Raw genomic sequence first — 15,220 nt, 5'->3', positions numbered from 1 at the left:
TTTAACTGAAATTTTTTATCGTAACAACCAACGATTTATACAGGAAAATCATGACGATTAACAAGGTTGCCCAAACTTTCGCATCCCACTGTACGTTATCATCCCTTATCTTATAGTATAGCACATGCAGGGCCGCTGATAGGCCAGTACAGCTGGCCCAGTTGTACCGGGCCCGGCTGGCAGGGGGGCCCGGGCTGCCGACTCCCGACTCGTAGGGTTGCCACCCGTCCGGGATTCACCCGGACAGTCCGGGTTTGTAATCCTGTGCCCGGGTACAAGCCTTTCTTAGACCCGGGCACAGGATTATTCATTCAAACTGCAGTGTGGTCCGACCGAGACTCCGATCGCATATTTAAGCTGTCACTCCGGGTGATCAGCTGAGCGCAGCGCTCCCGAGCCTCCCCTCCTCCCTCCTCCCTCCTCCAGTCTACACACTACAGTACAGTGATGCCAGGCAGCGCTGTGTTCACTCACTGTTCAGGCTCCTCCCCTCGCTCCTCCCCTGCCTCCTAGTCCCTCCCTCCCTCTCTCTGATAAGGAAGTGATGACATCAGAGAGAGAGGCAGAGGGAGCTCCGTGGGAGAAATCATTCTTCTTCTCCTCTCCAGTCCAGCTCCAGCAGCCTGCCCATGTAGTGCCCACTGTGCCCTGCCTGCAGACAACCTGACCAAGACAGTCGTGACTCTGAGTCCTGACACCTGTCCTAGTCTGTCACTCACTTCTAAAAAGGTAGAAATATAAAACATTTGAATTGTGTAATTGTATGTAACAGTGTGGGCTTCTGTCACCCCACTAAACTCTTTTTTTTCGGCTTCTTATAATCCCTATACTGCGATATATGAATACATAATGTTATTAGTCATTTTGGTTCAGTAGATAATGAATAAAACAGATTTTTATAATATGTAAATTACCTCTCTACCAGCAGGCAGGGCGGTTACTTGCTGGTAGCATCCGCATCCTCCTATCATAATGACGCCCCCTCCTCATGTTGATTGACAGGGCCAGCGAACGCGATCGTCCTCTGGCTGGCCCTGTCTGCTATCAAGTTATTGCGCCTGCGCCGTAGCGGTTTTCAGTCGGCACAGGCGCACTGAGAGGAGGACGCTCGCTCGGCCGCTCCTTCCTCAGTGCGCCTGCGCCGGGTGTAGATGTGACGTCATTGGTGTAGGCGCACTGAGGAAGGAGCGGCCGAGCGAGCGTCCTCCTCTCAGTGCGCCTGTGCCGACTGAAAACCGCTACGGCGCAGGCGCAATAACTTGATAGCAGACAGGGCCAGCCAGAGGACGATCGCGTTCGCTGGCCCTGTCAATCAACATGAGGAGGGGGCGTCATTATGATAGGAGGATGCGGATGCTACCAGCAAGTAACCGCCCTGCCTGCTGGTAGACAGGTAATTTAGATATTATAAAAATCTGTTTTATTCATTATCTACTGAACCAAAATGACTAATAACATTATGTATTCATATATCGCAGTATAGGGATTATAAGAAGCCGAAAAAAAAAAAAAAAAAGAGTTTAGTGGGGTGACAGAAGCCCTTTAAACAGGTTTCTGAATCTGTCAATCATCAGAAAAAACGTTATGTTATGTAGCTGACTGACATTAGCGATGTGCTGATGTCAGCAGTACATAACTCCCTGCCTGCCGCTGCCGCCGTTCTCTTAAAATAAAGACTTATCATATGCTAATGAGCCTCTAGGTGCTATGAGGGCGTTCCTGCAGCACCTAGAGGCTCCGTCTATTCACCCTTTGGCAGTGGCACGCCCATGTCCAGTTGATTGACGTCCGAGTTCTCCTCTTCGTCCCGTAAATCCCGCGCCTGCGCCGAATACTAAACGGGACGGCGCAGGCGTGGGATCAGGGGCGTAACGATCGCGGTGCGACAGCGACCAAGGGTGGAGACGGGACATGGTTGGAGGCGGGACATGGGCGTGGCTGGAGGCGGGGCCTGGAAGGGGGCCCTCCCTCCCTTCTGTTCGGGTTTGGCTTGAAGAAAAGGTGGCAACCCTACTCCCGAGCCATTTTAATTTTTTTGCTGTCAGTGGGCTGGCTCCAGTAACAGCAGGCAGTGTGGGGGCGGCGCTCACTCACTGACGTCACACGCCTGCTCCTCCCACTAGGCGGCGCAGGCGCGTGACGTCAGTGAGTGAGCGCTGCCGCCCGCACTTGTTACTGGAGGGTGGAGGGAGGAGGCAGGAGCTGAATGTAAGGTAGTATTTTAGTAAAGAGATGAGCGCTGTGCCTGTGCTAAAATTAAAGTTACTGTCTGCAGCCTGCACGGCTGCACCGATTTATTAATGTATACTACTGTGAGTGGCGGGGGGGGGGATCTATATGGATGACGTCATGAGGGCACTGTTATAGGGAGGGCGGGGGATCCGTGGATGGCACTGTTATGGGGGGGGGGTCTGTCATGTGGATGACACTTATGGGGGGGGGCCGGGGGGTCTGTGGATGACACTTATGGGGGGGATCTGTGGATGGCACCATTATGGAGGGGGATCTGTGGATGACACTGTTATGGGGGGGATCTGTGGATGACACTGTTATGGGGGGATCTGTGGATGACACTGTTATGGGGGGATCTGTGGATGACTGTTATGGGGGGGATCTGTGGATGGCACTGTTATGGAGGGTATCTGTGAATGGCACTGTTATGGAGGGGTATCTGTGGATGACACATAGCATAAGATGCTATATACGGTATGTGTCATCCACAGATCCCCCTCTATAACAGTGCCATCCACAGATCCCCCCATAACAGTGCCATCCACAGATCCCCTCCATAACAGTGCCATCCACAGATCCCCCCATAACAGTGCCATCCACAGATCCCCTCCATAACAGTGCCATCCACAGATCCCCTCCATAACAGTGCCATCCACAGATCCCCTCCATAACAGTGCCATCCACAGATCCCCTCCATAACAGTGCCATCCACAGATCCCCTCCATAACAGTGCCATCCACAGATCCCCTCCATAACAGTGCCATCCACAGATCCCCTCCATAACAGTGCCATCCACAGATCCCCTCCATAACAGTGCCATCCACAGATCCCCTCCATAACAGTGCCATCCACAGATCCCCTCCATAACAGTGCCATTCACAGATCCCCTCCATAACAGTGCCATTCACAGATCCCCTCCATAACAGTGCCATTCACAGATCTCCTCCATAACAGCGCCATTCACAGACGACCCCCCAGCGCCATAAATATCACTTGTAGACAAATCTGCATGTTGTTTCAAGGCGGCGTCTGGGGAGGGGCCAAGGGCGGGGCCAGGGGTGTGGCTGAAGGAGGGATCAGGGGGTGGAGCTGAAGGGGGCCCCGTCATGTATGCTGTACGGGGCCCCATGATTTCTATCAGCGGCCCTGAGCACATGGCATACGTTATCATCCCTTATAGCATAGCATAGCACATGGCATACGTTATCCTCTGTAAGATTGTATTGTTTGGTAAAAGTTTTTATTTTTATTACAAGTTGCAGAAGTAAAGAGTCGCTGGAGAAGTTGCGCACAACAATGGCGCCTGCCAAGGCAGTTACAAATCCCCAGGAGGATCAGTTTGATCATTATGCTAGAAGCCGAGGACCTTACTTGCGGAGTCTGCCTCCAGAAGGTGTACTCAGAACCCAAGCGGCTCTTGGTATAGTTCTGGAGGCAGCCACTCCACCAAATTACCCCACCGGAATTTTTACAGGGCTAGAAAATTGGCGCACCCATGGCCACATGTCTGGCCCCCCGCCACATTCAACAGGGTCCACAGGTTCCCCAACAATTCGAAATAAGTAGGCACATTCATGGGCCCCTACCTCGCTCATATGGCCAGCCTGGCTCATCATCCTCACAAGCCGGCCCCTCTCAGCCATCTGTACAACCTGCCCAAACGGCCTGCCTTGGGCACCAGTTTCTGCCTCCCCCTTTCTCACCTAGCTAGTTCTTAAATTTTTAATTTTTCATTGTTTTTATATTTTTCTGTTAGAAGAGTTTTATTTTCAAAAAATGTATTAATTCTGATATTGATACTGGCATACATTTAATAGTTCTTACATTTTATATTTATATAAATGAAGTATTTTTGCTTATTTCACATACCGTGTATAAAAACATTAAATATTTAACCAAATAACAAAAACACAATCTAGTCACACGCACAGGAAAAGCGCAAGAACGCGACGCAATCGCATAAAAAACTGACAGCACTGACAAGCAAAATCGCATGATTTTCCCTGAACGCATCCGGACAAAATCTGTGACGCCCGTGTGAAAGAGGCCTAGGGCACACCGGAACTGCCCGCCGGATCCGGAAAAACGTGTGAAAACTGATTACATTTGAATCCTGATCAGGATTTTTATCACAATGAAAAAATGCATTGGAAAAAACGGATCCGCCATTTATGGACTTTAACTTTTTTTTTTACATTTTTCAGGTTTAACATGCAAAAGCCGGATCCGGTTTGACTGAACACACGGCACCGGCGTTAATGCAAGTTAATGGGAAAAAGACCGGATCCGGCGTTCAGGATTTTTGGCCGGAGGTAAAAATACAACATGCTACGGTTTTCTGAAAAGATTGATCAGTCAAAAAGACTGAACTGAAGACATCCTGATGCATCCTGAACGGATTGCTCTCCATTCAGAATGCATTAGGATAAAACTGATCAGTTCTTTTCCGGATTTGAGCCCCTAGGACGGAACGCAGCGCCGGAAAAGAAAAACACTAGTGTGAAAGTAGCCTATAACTCTCCTGTGAAAGGGACCTAATGAGTTTGCAGCCTGCGCAGGTTTCTATACGTGTCCTCGTGCTAGCGCTCCATGAGGTCAGCGGGGGTACTACACCTCTCCTCACAGGAATCCCACAATCAGCTGACAACCTCCCCCTGACGTCATGGGTACCGGAAGTGACGCAGTCTGACGAGTAGGAGAACGAAAACAAGCAGAGAAGCTGACACGCGGAAGCGCTCGGGTGCCCGCTTTCTGTAACACCCGCTGGCTTGGGCTCCTCTGGACTCCCCGGTGTCCGCGTAGACGGCACAGTTCATCTCCCAGCAGCACTGTGTAAGTAGGACGTGCGCCTCGGTGTGAACGGGGTTAAGGGCAAGTCAGGTAGCGGGTACATAGAGGGCGGGCTCATATCGCTGCCCGGTATGTCTGGAGCCTTCACGTCAGTTACGGAAAAGGTCGCTGCAACTACAGGCCTCACTGGCGTAGTTAGGACAATTTAGGGGCGTGGTTATCGCTGCGTCACTCTTGGCCGCGCCCCTATGCCGTTAAGATGCTTTGTAAAGGGGGCGTGGCTTTCACTGCAGGTGTCTGCCGAGGTAAGAACGTGAGCCCAGGTGATGTACCTGTGACAGGTGACGTCATGCACTGCCCTCTAGTGGTGGGCACAAGGGAGAGCTGCTGACAAGGCTCTGCTGCCATTATCTCCTTAACCTTGAAACACAAGGCAGATGGAAGAGCAGCTCATGCCATTCTCCTGTGTTCCCAGGGAGGAAGCTTTTAGTTGGCTTTTTTGAGTCGGACACATTTCATTGTAGCAGTTTTTTAAATTGATCGATTATAATATTACTTTTGCTTCCCTGAGTTATTCAATTTCCTTTCTTCTTGTAGCGCCCCCTAGTGTTGCTGCTGGCACCTGTACATAACACAAGGAGAGATTCCCAGGTTACTCCTCATTGTCAGTGGTATTAAAGGGGTGGGCCCACCTGGGACATGGATGCCAACAGTGTCACCCAAGTGCCGGTTCTGCCTCTGGGACCCTCTCCTATGTTCAGATTGGGCCCCTGAAGTGAACAGAGAACAGCAGCAGCAGCACCCCCCTCTATTCACCGCTATGGGAGTTCCAAAAACAGTGCAGATAGCACCTGGCTATCTTCGGCAGTCCCATAGCAGTGAATGAAGTGGTGGCTGTGCCGGGGTGGTGCGCTCTCCATTATGGGACGAGTGCGCTCGCTTAGCTATTTTCGGAACTCCCATAGCGATGAATGGAGAGCATGCTGCACGTGCGCATTGCGCTCTCCTTCACTTCGGGGCCCCATTATGTAGATAGATCAGGCCCGCTCCTATCTGACATTGATGGCATATCATAACTGTATGTCCCAGATGGGCCAACCCCTTTAATTGGTTCTGGTCCAAGTTATCGGGGTCTTCAGGACCTGTTTTTAGCATTCTTTATATAAGCGAATGGGGACTACGATGTTTCTGTAAGGCCGGCTTCACATCACCAAACAAGACAATCCTTTATTTTGAGCGTCTATTGGGCTCATTTTTGTCAGTTCAGAGATCTGTTATTTTTGATGGGAGAAAAAGTCCTGTGACAGCAACGGATGCTCCAAATAAATGATAACTTTAGAAAAAAAATTCTGTTCTTCTGACGGATCAGAACAACGGGAGTAGTGTGGCTCGCTGTGCGTTTTCCTTTCACATGTCTGTGTCCATGATGACATCCATGACAAGATGGTCAGCGATTCATCCCTGAAGGGTCCGTGTTTGGTCCTTGTGCCCGTTTTGTGCTCTCCATGTATCATCTATTTTCTACGGACACTGCTAGGCTGAAAATTAGTTTCCAGTGCATCTCCTAACAGTGGTCCATGAAAACCACAGACCAGACACATGGGCGCGTGCCGCCTCCGGTCTCTCTTCATGCTTGCTGTTGACCTAGCAGCGGCGAGCAGGAAGAGAGGCGGCACGTGCGCACGGTGGGGGTGCTAAATGTGTCGGACCCCCGCCAATCTGTTATTGATGATAGTAAAAGCCTGGAAAACCATTTTAAAGGGGTTGTCCTGTTTCACATATTGATGACCTGTCCTCAGGATTGCAGCCGCGAGCAGTGTAATTCCAGTTCCATTGTCCTTTGAATTGGACGGAGTGTAACTACAGCCGCCCCTTCCCATCCAAGTGATGGACTGGCGGAGCGGTAAGTACACTGCCCACCACTGCAATGCCGACGGCAAAAAGAACACCGCGATGGTAGGAGCGCTGCATTTTATTCAAACAGTGGATCGGCAGTGGGAGTCGGACCCCCACAGATTTGATATTGATGACCTATCCTGAGAAAAGGTCATTAATATCAGAAAGCGGACAATCCCTTTAAAGCCAATAATATGTGCGCTGTCCAAGGAGACCATGCTAACTCTGCATGACTAAGGCTGGATCTGGCAGGGAACAGCTTGCCGGAGCTCTCTGCATTCCGGCATTGCTGGGAGCTTGAAAGTGTTTGCCCGGCCCCATCAACAGTGGTTTTCTTCTGGCCGATTCTCTGCATATTTGCTGGGCTGCGACCGAATATTCGCTCGTCCTTAAAATTAATGTGGCCGGAGGGAGACTTTCAAGTTCCCGGCAATGCCGAAATGCAGAGAGATCAAGCAAGATGTTTCCTGCCTAAGGGTACTTTCACACTAGTGGTTTTCTTTTCCGGTATTGAGTTCCGTCACAGGAGCTCAATACCAGAAAAGAACTGATCAGTTTTATCCTAATGCATTCTGAATGGAGAGCAATCCGTTCAGGATGTCTTCAGTTCAGTCCCTCTTAGGCCTCTTTCACACGGGAACATGCGCAATTTTTCCGCACGAGTGCAAAACATTGTAATGCGTTTTGCACTCGCGTGAGAAAAATCGCGCATGTTTGGTACCCAAACCTGAACTTCTTCACAGAAGTTTGGGCTTGGGATCGGTGTTCTGTAGATTGTATTATTTTCCCTTATAACATGGTTATAAGGGGAAATAATAGCATTCTGAATACAGAATGCATAGTAAAATAGGGCTGGAGGGGTTAAAAAATAAATAAAAAATAATTAAACTCACCTTAGTCCACTTGATCGCGCAGCCGGCATCTCTTCTGTTTCCTTCTTTGCTGATTGCAGGAAAAGGACCTGTGATGACGTCACTCCAGTCATCACATGGTCCATCACATGATCCATCACCATGGTAAAAGATCATGTGATGACCGGAGTGGCGTCACCACAGGTCCTTTTCCTGCAATCAGCAAAGAAGGAAACAGAAGAGATGCCGGCTGCGCGATCAAGTGGACTAAGGTGAGTTTAATTATTTTTTATTTATTTTTTAACCCCTCCAGCCCTATTTTACTATGCATTCTGTATTCAGAATGCTATTATTTTCCCTTATAACCATGTTATAAGGGAAAATAATAATGATCGGGTCTCCATTCCGATCGTCTCCTAGCAACCGTGCGTGAAAATCGCACCGCATCCGCACTTGCTTGCGGATGCTTGCGATTTTCACGCAACCCCATTCATTTCTATGGGGCCTGCGTTAAGTGAAAAACGCACAAAGAGCATGCTGCGATTTTCACGCAACGCAAAAGTGATGCGTGAAAATCACCGCTCGTGTGCACAACCCCTTAGAAATGAATGGGTCATGATTCAGTGCGGGTGCAATGCGTTCAACTCACGTATCGCATCCGCGCAGAAAACTCGCCCGTGTGAAAGGGGCCTTAAGTTTTTTCGATGGAGAAAATACCGCAGCATGCTGTAGTTTTCTCTCCGGCCAAAAATCCTGATCACTTGCCGAAACGCCAGATCCGGCATTAATTTACATTGAAGTGTATTAGTGGCGGATCCGGCATTAAGTGTTCCGGCAAAACGGATCCAGCTTTCCAGTCTGCGCATGCACAGACCTTTAAAAATGCCAAAAAAATTAATACTGGATCAATTTTTCCGGATGACACCGGAGAGACGGAACCGGTATTTCAATGCATTTGTGAGACGTATCCGCATCCAGATCCGTCTGACAAATGCCATCAGTTTGCGTCCGGATTGCCAGAATCCTCTGCCGCAAGTGTGAAAGTGCCCTAAGCCTACAGGGCAGGCTGTCAGTCACAGAGACTCCTGCGCAGAAATAGCCCAGAGGTGTGAATTTCCCATAGATCTATATATAAATCTGCTCAGCTCCTCCTGATCTATAACATTCTGTCTGTAGATTGCACTGCAGTTCATGGTGACAGGTTCTGTTTAAAGGCCGGGAAATGTCAAGATTTCTTTTTTTATTTCATGCAACCCCCTCCCCTAATCTCTTCTTGAGACTAAGGCCCCTTTCACACGGGCGTCATGTTTTTGGCCCGGATAAGATGCGGGTGCGTCGTGGGAAAATGCGTGATTTTTTTTTGCGCGAGTGCAAAACATTGTAATGCGTTTTGCATGCGCGTGAGAAAAATCGCCATGTTTGGTACCCAAACCCGAACTTCGGGTTTGGGATCGGGGTTGTGTAGATTGTATTATTTTCCCTTATAACATGGTTATAAAGGAAAATAATAGCATTCTAAATTCAGAATGCATAGTACAATAGGGCTGGAGGGGTTAAAAAAAATAATAATAATTTAACTCACCTTAATCTACTTGTTCGCGCAGCCCGTCTTCTCTTCTGTCTTCTTCTTTGAGGAATAGGACCTTTGATGACGTCACTGCGCTCATCACATGATCTTTAGCATGGTGATGGATCATGTGACGGACCATGTGATGAGCACAGTGACGTCACCCCAGGTCCTTTTCATGTGCACAGCAAAAATGATTTCCGCGCGGGTGCAATGCGAGAGGTGAACGCATTGCACCCGCACTGAATCCGGACCCTTTCATTTCTATGGGGCTGTGCACATGAGCGGTGATTTTCACGCATCACTTGTGCGTTGCGTGAAAATCGCAGCATGCTCTATTTTGTGCGTTTTTCACGCAACGCAGGCCACATAGAAGTGAATGGGGCTGCGTGAAAATCGCAAGCATCCGCAAGCAAGTGCGGATGCGGTGCGATTTTCACGCACAGTTGCTAGGAGACGATCGGGATGGGGACCCGATCTTTATTATTTTCCCTTATAACATGGTTATAAGGGAAAATAATAGCATTCTTAATACAAAATGCATTGTACAATAGGGCTGGAGGGGTTAAAAAAATAATAATTTAACTCACCTCATCCACTTGTTCGCGCAGTCCGGCTTCTCTTCTGTCTTCTTTGAGGAATAGGACCTTTGATGACGTCACTGCGCTCATCACATGGTCCATTCCAGCACATGATCCTTTACCATGGTGATGGAACATGTGACGGACCATGTGATGAGCGCAGTCACCACAGGTCTTTTTCCTGTGCACAGCAAAGAAGAAGACAGAAGAGATGCCGGCTGCGCGAACAAGTGGTTTAAGGTGTGTTAAATTATTTTTATTTATTTTTAACCCCTCCAGCCCTATTGTACTATGCATTCTGTATTCAGAATGCTATTATTTTCCCTTATAACCATGTTATAAGGGAAAATAATAATGATCGGGTCCCCATCCCGATCGTCTCCTAGCAACCCTTTAGTGAAAATCGCACCGCATCCGCACTTGCTTGCGGATGCTTGCGATTTTCACGCAGCCCCATTCACTTCTATGTGGCCTGCGTTGCGTGAAAAACGCACAAAATAGAGCATGCTGCGATTTTCACGCAAACGCACAAGTGATGTGTGAAAATCACCGCTCATGTGCACAGCCCCATAGAAATGAATGGGTCCAGATTCAGTGCGGGTGCAATGCGTTCACCTCACACATTGCACCCGTGCGGAAGTCTCGCCCGTGTGAAAGGGGCCTAACAACTTTTTCATTGACACTTATTAAAAGTTGCCTACTGGGAAAATGATCTGCTCCTGGCTCTCCCTGGATCACGTGTTGTACATGGTGCATGTGATCCAAGCCTGGTTACAACTTTCAGTGAGGCCCTGTTCACACTCCAGTGTTTGGTCAGGTGCGGGTGAAAACCACAGAACAGGTGCAGATCTTCCCATTATACTTTGGCCTCATGCACACGTTTTTCTCGGCCTCCGTTCCATTTTTTTTGCGGATAGGAACCCATTCATTTCAATGGGTCAGCAAAAAAATGCTGATAGTTCATCCGTTTGTGTTCTGCGTCCGTTGTCCGTGTTTCCCTTCAGCAAAAAAAATTGTGCATGTCCTAATTTGCGGACAAGGATAGGCATTTATTACATGGGATCTGTGGAAAAAAACGGATCCTCCAAAAAAAATGGATGCTGCATCCTTTTTTTTTGCGGACGAAAAAAAACAACTGTCGTGTGCATGAGGCCTTTCTCTGTGTAGGCTTCACTGCTGGTTTTGGCTGACAAATCACTGATGGAAATGACTGACCAAACACTGAAGTGTGAACGAGGCCTGAATGTGTCAGTCATCACTGATGACATTCTCATGGTGTTCCCCCTGCACTCTATCACCACAGGGCATGTGTGATATTGAATCTCTCGTTAGCGCTGTAGCGCATAGACTCCTATCCCATCCCCTGACCAGGCTAGTTATCCTCAGACGCTGACTGCTGAAGGGCATATTCGGGAGAGCAGTGCTGAACCGGTAGGCAACTGTTAAGTATTGAAGCAAAAGATGTTAGTTCCAAGGAGGGGGAGGGGTTGCGTGAATTAAATAAAAAAATAAAATAAAATAAAAAACGTCAGAATATCCCTTTAAGGTCAGAGCTCTGTGAGGGTCAATCTAGTTTTTTCAGACCAAACTCGTCATGATTTTTTAAAAGGGGTATTCCCATGTAAGGGTACTTTCACACTAGCGTTAAAGTTTTCCAGCATTGAGTTCCGTCCTAGGGGCTCTATACCGGAAAAGAACTGATCCGTTTTATCCTAATGCATTCTGAATGGAAAGCAATCCGTTCAGGATGTCTTCAGTTCCATCCCTTTTTATGGTATTTGTAAAATTCAGGAACACTTGCCGGATTGCTGGATCCGGCATTAATTTCCATTGAAACGTATTAATGCCGGATCCGGTACCAAGTGTTCCGGAAAAATGGATACAGTTTCCTAGTCTGTGCATGCGCAGACCTTTAAATCTGTGAAAAAGATAAATACCGGATTTCTTTTTCCAGATGACACTGGAGAGACGGATCCGGTATTGCAATGCATTTGTCAGACTAATCCGGATCCGGAAACAGATGATATTCATTTGCATACGTATTTTCGTATCCGGCAAGCAGTTCTGGCAACGGAACTGCCTGCCGGATTCTTCTAACGCTAGTGTGAAAGTACCCTTAGATTGTTATGGCATACCATCAGACGTGAGAAGCTGAGAGGGAAAGGGTTAATACTATCATCCCTATGTACAGGGACCTGCGTCTAATGGCTCGGAGCGTTGCTGTGCAGGAAAATCCCTTGAAGTAGCTGCAGCACACAGCTGATGTCATGACCGGACGAGTGACATCATATAATAACCCTCAGTGTGACTATGATTAAGGGCTCATGCAAAACATGGATACCGGACATGTGCGTTCCTAATTTTGCGGAACGGAACAGATGGCCCTTAATAGAACAGTCCTATCCTTGTCCGTAACGCAGACAATAATAGTACATGTTCTATTTTTGCGGCGCGGATATATATATATTATTTTGCGACTCCATTGAAGTGAATGGTGTACGGCCCACAAAAAAAACGAAACCGACCCGAGAAAAATAAAAAGTTTGTGTGCATGTGTACAGGTCGTCCATGGACGGTGCTGTGCAGCCGAATTCTTGTGTTTGAACTGGATTGCTGTTACTTTTGATAAACCTACGTGTTGTTCATCCTGAGCTTTCTCGTTCAGGAATATAATGCCAGCACTGTCTGCTATCACACAGACATAGAGTAGAACCAAAAGAAAGCCATTTCAGTGTGACAACCACTGTCAGGGCTGTCGCCCATAAGGGCCATCCCTGCTGTATGTCCTGTTAGAGGGGGTTACATGGGCGGCCATTCATCTCACTGAGCAGCGACTGTGCCCCCAGATGCAAAGTCCTATCATCATGCTGACCCCTCACCAGCACTGCACAAAGGGAATGTATATTTGGGGCAGTCTTCTCTGTATATAACTGCTGATGCAGCTTTATGTAGCAGAGCTGATGACTGTTCATATGAGATAAGTATTTGGGAGCGTTCAAACACAAAGTTCACAGTGTCCCTCCCTCCGGTTTTAGCCGGCGGTGTCTCTTCTACACCACGTATGACTTACAGCTGATTAGTAAGTGGCAGGAAGCCAGAGCTTCTCCAGCTGAATATGCACCATCCAGGGCATTGGTATTAGTTGTTTTTTTTTTTTTTAAAGAAATGGCATATCTAACCATAAAGGGGTACTCCAGCTTTTACATTTTGATGATATATCCTCTGGGATCCCACCCCTGACACCCTCAACAATCAGCTGCTTTGACAGCCACGAACACTGGTGAATGCGCAGAAGCCATTGTGTAGTAGCTGTGCCGCGTCCTGTAGCTCCACTCCCATTCTAGTGAGCTACGGAAGGTCGGCACGGTGCTACGCGGTAGTCTCCGGCCGCGTCCACTCTCTAGTTTCTGGCACCAGCAGCTGCCGAAAACAGCTGATGATTTTGGGGTTGCCAGGTGTCAGACCCCCACCGATCTGATATTGATGACCTATCCAGAGGATAAGTCATCAATATGTAAAAGCTGGAATACTCTTTTAATAGTGCTGGAGCTACTCTGTGACTGGTGGGGGTACAGGGGGCTAGACCTCCACCCATCAGATATTGATGGTTTGTCCTGGGGACGGGCCATCAGTGTAAAGATCCTGAGAGACTTCTTTACGGTAGCTAGGATATGCCACCACTTTCTGGGGCCCCCATTGACCCCGGTAATGGAAGTTCTGTAGCATGGGTTTAGTGCTGATTCTCCAGATAGGTTTTTCCTTGCAGGGGCGGCACTCCCGGGCACCATAGCGCCACCACCAGGTGGCTGTGAGCACTGTTGTGCAGAAAACTTAGAGGGGGCCCCTTTATTCTCAGCATCACTGGGGAATCAGAGGTCAGGACTATGGTCACACTGTGATGACACTTCCTAGCTATATGCTGGCATCTCTCCAGATGGGAATATGTCTTGGGATAAGGTCGCGGCCACGTGTGCCCTATATGAAGCCAGCGGGGGAAATGTCTGCCCTCAGTACTTTGTCTTCTATGATCCACTGCTGATTTTGGCATCAAAAACTGTATAAAAACCATGATGGTCTGGCTGCACAATGTGCTGTGTGACGGACGTCCGAGCCTTCAGCTGCTGATATCCAACACCTCCTGTACGGACGTCCGAGCCTTCAGCTGCTGATATCCAACACCTCCTGTACCGTACCCTGGAGTCACTAATGGGCCTGCGCCTCCAATCTCTCCATAAAGTGGGTCAGATTGGTGCAGTTTGGTGCAAATAGGATTTCTACATGTTTTTTTGGACTTGCTTGAAAAATGGGTGTGGTTTAGTGGGAAATGGGGAGGAGCCTAAGATGTGACATTTTGCACCAACAACACAGCAGTCCGGGCTTTTTTAGACTTGCCGTGAGCTGGGAAAAGTCGCAGATTGCGGGGCAAAAACTTTTGCACCACAATCTACCACATAAATACTCCCGAAAACTGGATATATCTGATAGTAAATGACGATTTAAAGGCGAGACTGAACAAGGCTAAACTACAGGCAGGAAGAATTGTCATGAGAATATAGCAGTACATTATTAGGCTATTTTCACACTAGCAGCACGGACCTCCGGCAGGCTGTTACATCGGGTGAGCAGCCTGCCGGACCCGTCCTGCCGCTAGTAAACGTGTGCCCCCGGACTGCCGCTCCGTCCGCACTGACCCGGACTGCCGCTCCGTCCCCACTGACTATAATGGGGGCTGGGCGGAGGCATGGCGAGAGGCTGCCAGAATAAATGTCGGACATATCGTAGTTTTATTTCGGCAGCCTCTCGCCGTGCGCTGCCGTGCCTCCGCCGGAACTCCGCCCCCATTATAGTCCGGGGGCACACGGTCACTAGCGGCAAGACGGGTCCGACAGGCTGTTCACCCAACGGAACAGCCTGCCGGAGGTCCGTGCCGCTAGTGTGAAAGTAGCCTTAGAACTTTTTATGTGGTTTTCACTTTTATTTATTTTTTTTTTTTTTCAAGCAAGCAGTCTGTTATATGTTACTCTGGGTAGTTCTCCTTTAACCCCATTTTTTGCCATAATGATCAACCAGCTTTTCTTAGTAGTTTTTACGATCACATTTCAAGACCCATAACTTTTTTTCATTTCATTTCAAGACCCCCCTTTTTCCACCAGCGAATCTGTATGGGCTCTTTTTTTTGTTGTGCGACGATTTGTAGTTGTCACTGGTATTGTTTAGGGTACATATGTCTTTCCTGATCACGTTTTAGGCTGGGGCTACAAGGCAAGGTGTCATATGACAGCAAGGCACACAACAAAAAAATA

General features: G+C 48.3%; 1 protein-coding gene across 4 annotated transcripts in view; it reads left to right on the top strand.

Annotated features, from left to right (window-relative positions):
* Nucleotides 1-4,888: 4,888 nt before the first annotated feature.
* The window catches only part of TAX1BP1 (Tax1 binding protein 1), a 113,579-nt gene continuing 103,247 nt past the window's right edge, over nucleotides 4,889-15,220 (top strand). For 2 of the 4 annotated variants that reach the window (XM_040433581.1, XM_040433577.1), the window contains exon 1: nucleotides 4,889-5,068. The gene's annotated coding sequence lies outside the window, so the exon portion shown is untranslated. The remainder of the gene's footprint in view (nucleotides 5,069-15,220) is intronic. The other 2 variants (XM_040433579.1, XM_040433580.1) reach the window with 2 other exon arrangements.

Source organism: Bufo bufo, chromosome 5 (genome assembly GCF_905171765.1).
Source record: "Bufo bufo chromosome 5, aBufBuf1.1, whole genome shotgun sequence".
NCBI lineage: Eukaryota > Metazoa > Chordata > Amphibia > Anura > Bufonidae > Bufo > Bufo bufo.
The sequence above is the reverse complement of the archived record's forward strand: the minus strand, read 5'-3'. Positions and strand labels throughout refer to the sequence as shown.